The sequence below is a fragment of the Phacochoerus africanus genome, chromosome 5, assembly GCF_016906955.1.
Source record: "Phacochoerus africanus isolate WHEZ1 chromosome 5, ROS_Pafr_v1, whole genome shotgun sequence".
NCBI classification, from domain to species: Eukaryota; Metazoa; Chordata; class Mammalia; order Artiodactyla; family Suidae; genus Phacochoerus; species Phacochoerus africanus.
In genome coordinates, this window is record NC_062548.1 from 29,823,096 (window position 1) to 29,835,238 (window position 12,143).

Here is a 12,143-nt window from a genome sequence, read left to right on the forward strand (position 1 = left end):
CTGCAGGCCTGCTCCATAGGCATAGCAACACCAGATCGGAGACACACGTTCAACCTATGTCACAGCTTGCAGCAATGTGGGATGCTTAACTCCCTGAGCCAAGCCAGGGATCGAAACTACCTCCTCACGCACGAATACTAGTCAGGGCCTTAACCCACTGAGCCACACTGGGAACTCTGGATTCCTTTTAAAATAACTTAAAAATTGTCCCTTTATCAAAGTAATACACTCTCGTTGTGAAAAACACATAGAAAAGCATCAAGAGAGCAAAAAAAGCTACTTATCATGCAATTGCTGATAATTCTTGGGAATACGGAAAGACTTTTTAAAAGTGCTTTATTTGTTCCACCCGAGCAGGAGGGAGATAGAGGAAGCTGAGTCTTTTGCACGTGTTCCACTTTTGCCACGTGTACTGGAGTTCCCCTCATTTGCTTTTTGTGGCATCTGGAGACTGGTCCATTTAAGAGGTTTTAAATTGACATTGGGGCGTTCCCATCATGGCGCAGTGGTTAATGAATCCGACTAGGAACCATGAGGTTGCGGGTTCGATCCCTGCCCTTGCTCAGTGGGTTAATGATCCGGTGTTGCCGTGAGCTGTGGTGTAGGTTGCAGATGCAGCTCCGATCCCACGTTGCTGTGGCTCTGGTGTAGGCCGGCGGCTACAGCTCCGATTGGACCCCTAGCCTGGGAATCTTCATATGCCGTGGGAGCGGCCCTAGAGATGGCAAAAGAGACAATAAATAAATAAGTAGGTAAGTAAATTGACATTGGAAGCTGTCCAGAGTGATCAGCTAAGAACGGCAGAAAGCGTCCCAGGCCTAGAGTCTCAAGATTTTATTCAGACCCCGATTAGAAGCTTCCTGGCCGTGTATCTTTGAGCAAAGTACGTGACCTTCCTGATCTTCCATCCTTTAAGTGTAAAATGAAATCAACACCCTCCTAAAAGCCCACCTGAGAGACAAGGGTATTTAAGGGAAAAAGACTTATGCGAAGGCTCACCTATAACGTCTTCCTGGCTGTGTGACCTAGATCAAGTTACATAACCTCTCTGACCTTCAGTTTCTTCATCTATTCAATAGAAATGATAAAAGTACTCCCCTCATTGGATCCCAGAGAGAGTGTGCATAACACATTTAGCCTGGGAACTTCCAGATGCTGCGCATGCAGCCCTCAAAAGACGCCCCCCCCCCCAAAAAAAAGAAGAAGTATAGTTGATTTACAGTGTTGGGTCATTTCTGCTGTACAGCAAAGTGAGTCAGTTATACATACACATACATTCCCTTTAATCTATCTTCTAACATCTGGCTTCCATAGCTTTATACCTCTAAGTGTTCCACATCCTGCACGAAGGAGAGCTGAATCTGAAAATTGGCAAGACACTTTAGCTGCTCAGATCCTAAATTTAGATCCTTGGGGAGGCTCCCCTGCATCCACGGAGCTGGACGGATGCTTACAGAGAGCAGGCGGGATAATTAGATGGGTGGGACCGTTGCCCTTTCAACAGGCGCACAGGCATAAGGGAACACGTGCTTCACGTCCTCCGCAGTGTCATCGGAGGTTGGGTCCCGATGGATCTCCTATGAAACCAAACCCCATCAGATTTCTCTCGAGCTTAACTCCATAAATAAATCTGTGCTTTGCAGCACAAGGCAGGGGGAAGAGGCAGCTGCCTGGTTCTAACTCTCCCTTGCTCGGTGGCCCTGGGGACATGGTTCTGCCTCCCTGTGCCTCAGTTTCTTCATCTGTAAAATGGAGCCTGTAGGGCACCTACTTCAAAGGGCTGCTGAGAAGACTGAGCTGCTACTGAGGAAGTGCCCAGCGTGCTTGCCTCATATTAGGCATGCAGCGAGGATGAACAGTCCTTTTTATTATTTTAGAAAAGATGGATAATCTATCTTCCCTTTATTTGTTTGGTTGGTTCCTTGGAAACAGTTCTGTTTACCTTAGACTGACCTTGTCCCTAGAGTGTTTACCAAGCTGGAGGGTTTGGGAAGGGGACTGGGTAACATGGATTCATTCATTCAAGCAACAGATACTTCTTTTTGTGTGTGTGTTTTGTCTTTTTAGGGCCACACCTGAGGCATATGAAGGTTCACAGGCTAGGGGTCCATTTGGAGCTGTGGCCACCATCCTACACCACAGCCACAGCAACGTGGGCTCTGAGCCGCGTCTGCGACCTACACCACAGTTCACAGCAGCGCCGGATCCTTAACCCACTGAGCGAGGCCAGGGGTTGAACCTGCAACCTCATGGATGCCAGTCGGGTTTGTTAACTGCTGAGCCATGACGGGAATGCCCTATTTTCTATTTTTTTTTATAGTATCCACCCTCACGTGGGTGAGGTAGTCTGTACCTTTATTTTTATTTTTATTCAGCTTTATAAAGCTATACCTCACATACCATACAATTCACTCATTTAAAGGACACAATTCAGTGGTTTTTAGTGTAGTCGCAGACAGGTGCAACCACCACTGCAATCCAGTTTACAGCATTTTCATCATCCCCCAAGCATCCCCAAAACCTTAAAGCTGTCACTCCTGTTCCCCCAGCCCCCAGGGCCCTGATCTATTTTCTGTCTCTATACATGTCCCTATTCTGGACATGTCATTAATGGAAGCGCATAATATGGGGTTTGCCGGGTCTGTCTCCTCGCCACTGGGCGAGTTTCCAAGTTTGTTTGGTTTCTTTTTTTGGCTGTGCCTGCAGCATGCGGAAGATGGAACCTGCGCCACAGCAATAACCAGAGCCACAGCAATGATAATGCCAGATCCTTAACCTGCTGAGCCGCCAGGGAACTCCAGCTTTCAAGTTTTTCAAAGCATTCAAGTTCTATCCAAGTTCAAACATGTATCATCAGCCTTTCATTGCTTTTTATGGTGTATGAATTCCAGTCCTCTCCCTCAGCCTGCCCGTTCACGGACAGTCAGAAAGGTAGGGTGTGAGACCAGCAAAGGCAGTATGATGTTGTGGAAAGTTCTAATATCCTCAGCTCTGCTTCTGAGCAGCTGCCGACCAAAAGTGAGTGACTTACCCTCTGAGACAATTCCTCCCTTGAAAGATGGAGGTAGTAATCATTTAGCCTCATTCAGTTTGTTGGGAAGGTTAAAAATAATATATTGGAGTTCCTGTCATGGCCCATCGGTAATGAACCTGACTAGCATCCATTAGGACACGGGTTCGACCCCTGGCCTCGCTCAGTGGGTTAAGGATCCGGCATTGCTGTGAGCTGTGGTGTAGGTCACAGAGGCTAGGTTCTGGCATTGCTGTGGCTGTGGCATAGGCTGGCACTGCAGCTCCGGTTCAACCCCTAGCCTGGGGACTTCCATATGCTAAGGGTGAGGCCCTAAAAAGAAAAAAAATACATTGACAGCACGTAGTAGGCACTCATGAGGTTTTCAGGAGGACCCTGGATCTTTGCAGACACCGGGGCATGGCAGCTAGGGGTTGATGCAATGCTAACCCTGCAGGCTGGACACCAGAGCAGGAGAATTTCCCATCGCCCTTCCTGCTCTTCTTTCAGAAAGAGTCAGCCCTGGGTGTGGCAGAGCCAAGTGTGGTCATAGGAAAAGCCCTCACTCCTCAAATATATGATCATCAGACATCGCCTTGAAACAATTCTGTTCTTTTCCCCTGAAATCTCCTCAACTGCCAGATACCCAATCTTCCCTCCTCTCCTCTCCCCAGTTACTCTCTGGCCTTCACCTACCTCACGACACTCTCCCCAGCAAACCCAGAAAGTTTCCCATCTAAGGTTTTCGCCTTCATTCCTTTTTTTTAGTGCAACGCCTGCAGCATACGGAAGTTCCCAGGCTAGCAAAAGTTCCCAGGCTACAGCTGCACCATCAAAGCAGGATCCAAGCTGCATCTGTGGCCTACACCACAGCTCACGGGGCAAAGCCGGATCGTTAACCCAATGAGCAAAGCCAGGGATAGAACCCGTGTCCTCACGGATGCTAGTCAAGGTTGTTACTGCTGAGCCACAACTCCTCATTCTCAATCTTCAGACCAAACTCCCAAACCCAACCACCCCCACCAAGACAATATCCAGTTTTTTAAGGTGTAGATCTGCCTAACAATAGGCCTCTTTGCCCTGGGGCGGGGGAAGGAGCCTTTACAGCAAAGACCTATCGGATTTCCTGTTTTATAGAGATTTCCTGACTCATCTCTTCTCCTTTTCCAAGAACCAAGCAAGGCCTGTCTAGCTGGTAAATTGCAGAGTTGGGCCAGAAGCTCAGATCCCCCACATTTTAATCCAAATGAAATTGTTTGAGAAGAGCCGCACAAAGGAAGATGTGGAATCCAAAGCTATTACTGGGATCTTGCCGCTAATCCACAGTATTAGGGTTTTGCTGATGTGGTTACAACCCACTCTCGGCCAAGAATAAACAAACCCATGTAATGCCTTTCTCCCCAGCCTCAGGCCTGACGCATCCTTATACATTTTCCCCAGAAATTCTAATCATCTGCAGCCAGGATTGAGAACCACTGCTAAATTACCTGGAATCCCTTTTTTTTTTTGCTTTTCAGGGCTGCACTCATGGCATATGGAGGTTCCCAGGCTAGGGGTCGAATCGAAGCTACAGCTACGGGCCTACGCCGAGGGATCCGAGCTGCGTCTGCGATCTACACCACAGCTCACGGCAACTCCGGATCCTTAACCCACTGAGTGAGGTCAGGGATTGAAGCCGAATCCTCATGGATCCTAGATGGGTTCGTTAACCACTGAGCCACACAGGGAACTCCACCTGGAATACATTTTTGTTTCTTTAAAAAAACTAAAAAAGACTAAAACCAGTCTCCAGTTATTGACCATTCACTTTGTGCCAGGGCTCGATTTAATAGGACGCATGGTATTTCGTATTATTTATCCTCACAGGAGCCCTCTGTGACAGGCCCTAACTGTCCCCACATATCAGAGGAGAATACTGGGCTTTGAGAGGATGCCCGCCCTGCCCTGCCTGCAATGATGGCAGGAGGCAGGACTCAGTTCATTCAGACCCCAGAACCAGTATGATTATTATTGCTATTATTATTATTATTTGGCAGGGCTGCACTTGCCACATATGGAAGTTCCCAGGCCAGGGATCGAACCCACGTCTCTGCAGCAACCTGAGCCACCGCAGTTGGCTCCTTAACCTACTGCACTACAGCAGGAACTCCCCAGAGTCAGTATTCTTCATAACGAGGTATATTAACCATGCGTTGAACACTTATATTACTAATAATAGTTACTATTTATTGATAACTTTTTTTTTAGGGCCACACCCATGGCATATGGAAGTTCTCAGACCAGAGGTCTAATTGGAACTACCGCTGCCAGCCTATGCCACAGCCACAGCAATGTCAGGTCTGAGCTTTGTCTGCAACCTACACTGAAGCTCAGGGCAACTCCAGATCCTTAACCCACTGAGCAGAGCCAGGGATCGAACCCACATCCTCATGGATACTATTCGGGTTCCTTACGGCTGAACCACAATGGGAACTCCTTATTGACCACTTATTATGAGCCAGAAACTACTGCAGTTCATTTCATCCTCACGAAAACCCTATGGGTTGGTTATTAACCTTAGTCTTTCCATTGTATTGTCATGTAAACTAAGTCACAGGGAAGTTAAGCAACCAGCAATACAGCTGATAAATGGACAACTAATCCACTCTGGTTCCTTGAGCCTTGCAGATATTTATAGATTTATCTAGATGCTACAAAATCATTCTGCATTTACATAACTGCAAAAAAGAATGCTGAACAATGAAGCTAATGGTTGGAAGCATCCATTTAAATAAACAAAAACAAACAGAAGGACAAAAGACAAAAAAAAAATTGGGGATCTCGAGCTTTGGGTGCTGACCATTTAATAAAGGGCATTGTCTTTTACTTTTCTTCTTCTTTCTCTCTCTCTCTCTCTTTTTTTTTTTTTTGTTTTTTAGGGCCGCACCCATAGCACATGGAGTTTCCCAGGCTAGGGGTCAAATCGGAGCTACAGCCACCAGCCTACACCACAGCCACAGCAACGTGGAATCCAAGCCTCGTTTGCAACCTGCACCACAGCTCACAGCAAAGCTGGATCCTTAGCCCACTGAGCAAGGCCAGGGATTGAACCCACATCCTCATGGATGCTAGTCAGGTTCGCGAACTACTGAGCTGTGACGGGAACTCCATCTTTCACTTTTCATTTCAGTAGAAAGTAAGGGATCTTTGAGCATTTCAGTAAAAGGCGTGTCCTCGTTGTCCAGACTTTGGCAAATGTGAAACAATTTGTACGAAAGGTGATGTCATCCTATCATCCCCACCCACTGGCGAGTCTTAAAAATAGAACTGATGAAAAGTAATACCAAGGCATGAAGTCATTAGATTTCCTTTAGTCACATTTTTATTTCTTTTGTGGGTTAAAATAGAGAAGGAACTAAGGTTTGAGGAGAAGTGAGAGAAAAAATTAAAATGAAATGGACACCTTCGATTTCCAAATAGTCTATTTCTTCTTAAAGAGCTATGGTAATATCAAAGCAAGGACCTCACTTAGAATTATTCCTGAGGCATAAGCATTCTCATTTTACAAGGAGGGAAAATGAAGCGCAAAGATCACATCACCCATCAAAAATTCCAAAGTGACTTAGTGGCATTAAGTATAAATTGCTGCACGGCTTCTGGGTGACAGTAAGAGGACCACTGTCTCATCTGAACATATTTTTATACTTTACCCAGCAATTCCATTTCTAGGAACTGATCCTATAGAAATACTTTTAGAAGTAAGCAAGAATGTATCTATAGTGGAGAGGCAGTGTGACAGACTGGGAGTTTGGGGACAGTAGTACATGTAGAATGGATAGGCAATGAGGTCCTGCTGAAGAGCATAGGGAACTATACGCAGTCTCTTGGGAGAGAGCATGATGGAAGATAACAGGAGACCAAGAATGAATATGTAGGTCTGGGTCACGTGCGATATAGCAGAAATTGGCACGACATTATAAATCAACTACATTTTAACTTTAAAAAATTAAAACTGAAAAACAAAAAAGAATATATCTACAAAAATGTCTATGGAGGCACTGTTCATAATACAAGCCAAACTCAGTGGAAACGAATCTGACTAGCATCCATGAGGACGCAGGTTCGATCCCTGGCCTCGCTCAGTGGGTGAAGGATCCGGCATGGCCACGAGCTGTGGTGTAGGTCACAGACGCGGCTCGGACCCCACATTGCTGTGGCTGTGGTGTAGGTCTGGAGCTCCGATGTGACTCCTAGCCTGGGATTTTAAAAAATTAAACCTCCATATGCTGCAGGTGTGGTCCTAAAAAAAAAAAAAGACAAAAATTAAAACATAAATAAAAAGTCTGGTACAGACCTATTCTTTTTCCACATACACACACACACACACACACACACAAAATGAGAGAGATCGATATATATGTGAGATGGAAAGATGTCAATGATACATGTCAAGTGAAGAAAGGAGCAGGCCACAGTCCACTATGTATAATATGCCGCGTATTTATAAATATGTGTGTGCATATATATTTCCGTATGAACGGGTGGATAAAGAAACCACTCAACGGTGGTAAAATCTCTAGAAAATAAGTCACTGAAGATTCACCCTTTTTGGTTATCTGATAGATTCTGTTTGCTGGTCACAAAAGGTCACAGCTATTGCCAGAACCCCCCTTCTAAGCCATAGGCTAGGGTGTTCTCAGCACCTGGGCGCCCCCTTTAGTGGCCAAGCCCTTCGCCGCTCTTCATCTGTAGATGGGCAGGCAGGGAGTTTGGAAAGAGGGAGAGAGAAACATCCTCATCCTTGTTCTCTCACCCCGGCTTCCTGCTCTAATGGGAAATGTCTCCCGGGAAGATGGTGGTGGATCCTGCAGCCTTTGGACGGGGCACTTGGCCTCCCCATCCCCAAAGCTCCCCTGTTCCAGTGGCCCCACGGTCATTTCAGCTAGTATGTGGGGTGGCAGGCACAGCCAGACATGGCCCCCTGTCTAGCCTGGGGGGTCCTGGGACCCTGCTGGGAAGCTCTGCATGGGGCCAACAAGCCCCATGGGACACAGAGCTTTAAGGTAACGAAATGCTGTAGCAGGAGATGGACCTAGGTTCCCTAGCATCAGGCAGATCTGGGTTCAAGTCCCTGGTCTCTGACCCTCCTTGGCTGTGTGACGGGTGGGAGCTATGTATCCTCCCAGCCCTGCTGCCATGGCGATACTATCTCTCTCTGGGAGAGCAGGTATGAGGACTACAGGGTCTGGCACGCGGTGCATGCTCCCTAAATTATAGCTACCCCTGAGCTCCAGACATCCTTCTCTGCTCTAAGATCTAAGTTCCAGGATCAGCCTAAGGTCACAAGCAGGTGGTATGGTCAAGATAAAGTGCTTATTTTAAGAATATCCTTGGAGTCCTCACTGTGGCTCAGTGGTAACGAGCCCGACGAGTAGCCATGGGGATACCAGGGTTTGATCCCTGGCCTCACGCAGTGCGTTAAAGATCTGGTATTGCTGTGAGCTGTGGTGTAGGTTGCAGATGAGGCTTGGATCCCATGTTGCTGTGGCTGTGGAATAGGCCGGCAGTTGGAACTCCAATTTGACTCCTAGCCTGGGAACTTCCATATGCCACAGGTGCATCCTTAAAAAAAAAAAAAAGAAGAAAAAAAAAAGGGGGGGGAATATCCTTAAAACCCCAATAGTAAATATTTGTCATTAAAATCTAAACTGAAAATGCTAGATTTAAAATCAGGACAAGAGGAGTTCCTATTGTGGCTCAGTGGTTAACGAATCCGACTAGGAACCATGAGGTTATAGGTTCGATCCCTGGCCTTGCTCAGTGGGTTAAGGATCTGGCATGGCCGTGAGCCGTGGTGTAGGTCACAGATGTGGCCCGGATCCAGAGTTGCTGTGGCTCTGGTGTAGGCTGGGGACTACAGCTCCGATTAGACCCCTAGCCTGGGAACCTCCATATAACCGCGATTGCGGCCATAGAAAAGACCAAAAAAAATAAATAAATAAATAATAATAATAATAATAATAAGGACAAGAAAGTTCTCTGCTTTCTACCCCGCAGCCACTCAGGCCTTTATCTTTTCCTTCTGGAAGCAAATGGCCCTCTAAGAAATGCATTATATTTAGGGAAAGGGTGATGTTGACTACATTACAGTGTCTTCTTTATGAGACAGAAATCAGCTCCAGGGATAAGCTTCCAAGAAACTTAAAATCTTGTGGACAAAATGAACAATGCAACAATCCTATTTCCTTCATTGCTGTGGCTTCCAGGAAGCTTAGCCCCAATTCCTACTTATTGTAGGAACAGTTTTTTTAATGTTATTATTCACATTGCAAAATGTATTAGGGAAGGGCCCAGCGTTTCCTGAACCACTGACTTGTCTTTTTTTTTAAATGGGCACTACGAATTATGTAACAGACCCGATTTCTCTCTTTACTTTGTCTTTAAGAAATCTCTAGCAAGTATAGGCCTTGGAGTAAGTATTTTGTTTACTGCATTTAACGGCTTTATTTTTTTCTCTATTCTTAATTTTTCCTTAATCCAGTTATCACCCTTAACCTAAAAAATTACATTATATATGTTTCTGAAAGTTACTATAAACTAACTCTTGGAATGAGGAAGGCAAATAAAAGTAAATAATCTATTTCTTTTGACAGGTCAGCTCCCCCTGCCTCTTTCTATAAAGGTTTTCAAAGAGTATTTACACAAATATACAGAATACACACACATATGAAAATTGTAATCTGATATTGTGTGTGTGTGTATGTATGTATTTAATGTAATCTGACGTTAGGTGAGCAATTTCCATGATTTCTTTCTCTTTATACTAGATTTCCAAATAAAATATGACCATGCAGTTACCAAACACATTTGAAAACCATTACCAAGTACATGAAGCTAAAAATATGCTATTAATCAAGCTGGGATTTTTGACCATTAATCACGATGGGATTTTTGACCATATCTCGAAAATGACTCTTGGCATCTTCTTTTGGATGCTACTGGCTGTAATTCTTGTCATACACATTTTAAAAATAATTTCTGCAATTGTCCCCGTGGATAGAGACTTGAGGATAACTTCACACCATTTCTGTCCTAGAAGAAAATCCTGTTTGGGACGGTCTCTGACTCAGTGTAACGTGAGACAGGCTATAAATGACCACGGTTCTACCCCCACAGCTGACACTTCTCTCCGTCACATCTCCTGTCTGCAGCAAGGTTGCTCTAAGGAATGAACTTGGCAAAATTCATTCCTACTATAAATACCAGAGCACAATTCGGACAAAATGGCATCCACTGGGGGAAAAAAACAAAAAAAAAGTTTGTTTGCGGGATTTGAACATAGACGAGCTTGTAGCTTTTTTTTACAGGAGGGTGAAAACCCATTTGTTATTCGCAATCACTCCCCTTTTTGTCTTTCCTGCGAATCTAAAGGAGAATTACATGTGCTTAACATTCTGCTTTCAAATTGTTTCATCAGGGAGCTTTGATTACGGGGTCACCTTGGGGGCTGGGGGGTTATTCTCCAAACCTCCACAATACCCAGATGCAGAAGGTTTAAAATAGGAAGGAACTCTGGAGGTGTGCATGCAGTGAACAAAAGAATTCAGCTCGGTGACCTTGAAGGGGACAAAAAGTTCTACTTGATGGGTGGCAGGTTGCCACAATTCAGTCCCTACCCAAGGGCTTCAACTGATGCAAACACACAAATAGCAAGAACCCACCACCCAGGTCACAGGACATTGGACAAGCTGTATGGCATGTTCAGGATTCTAGAGAAGTTTGGGTCTGAGGATGGAATCTCTTTGCAGCTGTCCTCAGGGTTAGGATGCAGGACCGAGAAAGGGAGTGCCTGGGCCCCATCCTAGCCCTCCCCTGGTTATGCGATCTTGGCAAGTCCCTTGACTGGGCCTCTACTTATTCATCTATAAAATGAAAGCCAGAGCACCGTCCACCAAATATGTACAGACCGACGCCTGCTCTGGGCCAGGTGTGGGGACATCACGGTGAATAAAACAAACACAGTCCCCGCATGGAACCCTGTGGAGCTTAGAGTCTATGGGAGGAAATCAATATAAAACTGCTTGAAGCACATAGATATTTTATTTTACTTTTTTTTTGTCTTTTAGGGCCGCACCTGTGGGATATGTAGGTTCCCAGGCTGGGGTCCAATCGGAGCTACAGCTGCCAGCCGACACCACAGCCACAGCAATGCAGGGTCTGAGCCGTGTCTTTGACCTACAGCACAGCTCACGGCAACGCCGGATCCTTTACCCACTGAGCGAGGCCAGGGATCAAACCCGCAACCTCATGGTTCCTAGTCGGATTCGTTTCTGCTGAGCCACGACGGGAACTCCACGAAACACATAGGATGACAATAATGGGAGTTCCCGTCGGGCGCAGTGGTAACGAACCTGACTAGGATCCATGAGGACACGAGTTCAACCCCTAGCCTCGCTCGGTGGGTTAAGGATCCTGCATTGCCATGAGCTGAGGTGCAGGGCACAGATGAGGCTTGGATCTGATGTTGCTGTGGCTGTGGTGTAGGCCGGCAGCTGTAGCTCCGATTGGACCCCTAGCCTGGGAACCTCCATATGCTGTGGGTGCGGCTCTAAAAAGCAAAATAAGTAAATAAGTAACAATGACAATAACTTTTACGGGAACTGTCTACCAGGACTCTCAAGATCATCTCTTGCAACCCTTTAACGACCGTGTAAGACAGGACAATTATTAGTCCCATTTTGTGTGTAGGAATAATGAGGCATAAGGACAGTAATAAATCAAGGTCACACACAGATAAAAGTGAAAGGGTTCCTAGGGCAAGTCTGGCCAACTCCAAAACCCAGCCCTTCACACTCTGTGCTGTTCTGACTTCCTTCTTTTTTTAAAAAAAATAACTTTATTGGGGCATAACTGACATACAGTTAACATGCACATATGTAAATATTTGATATATTTTTTGGTCCTATGTCTTTTATTTTTATTAGAGTGTAGCGGATTTACAGTGTTGGGTCAATTTCGGGGGTTGGTAGATGCAAACTGCCTTCCTCCTTAACTTACCACAGATCTGGGGACCGTGAGTCCCCTGCCCCACTCCCTACCCCAGCCAAGGGCCATTTCACACTCTCGTCGTCATTGCTGAATTTTACTCATGAGT

General features: G+C 45.7%; 1 protein-coding gene across 2 annotated transcripts in view; it reads right to left on the minus strand.

The window, feature by feature from the left end:
* Positions 1–12,143, minus strand: part of IQCK (IQ motif containing K) — a 124,651-nt gene that overhangs the window by 14,078 nt on the left and 98,430 nt on the right. The gene's annotated exons all lie outside the window — the stretch shown is intronic.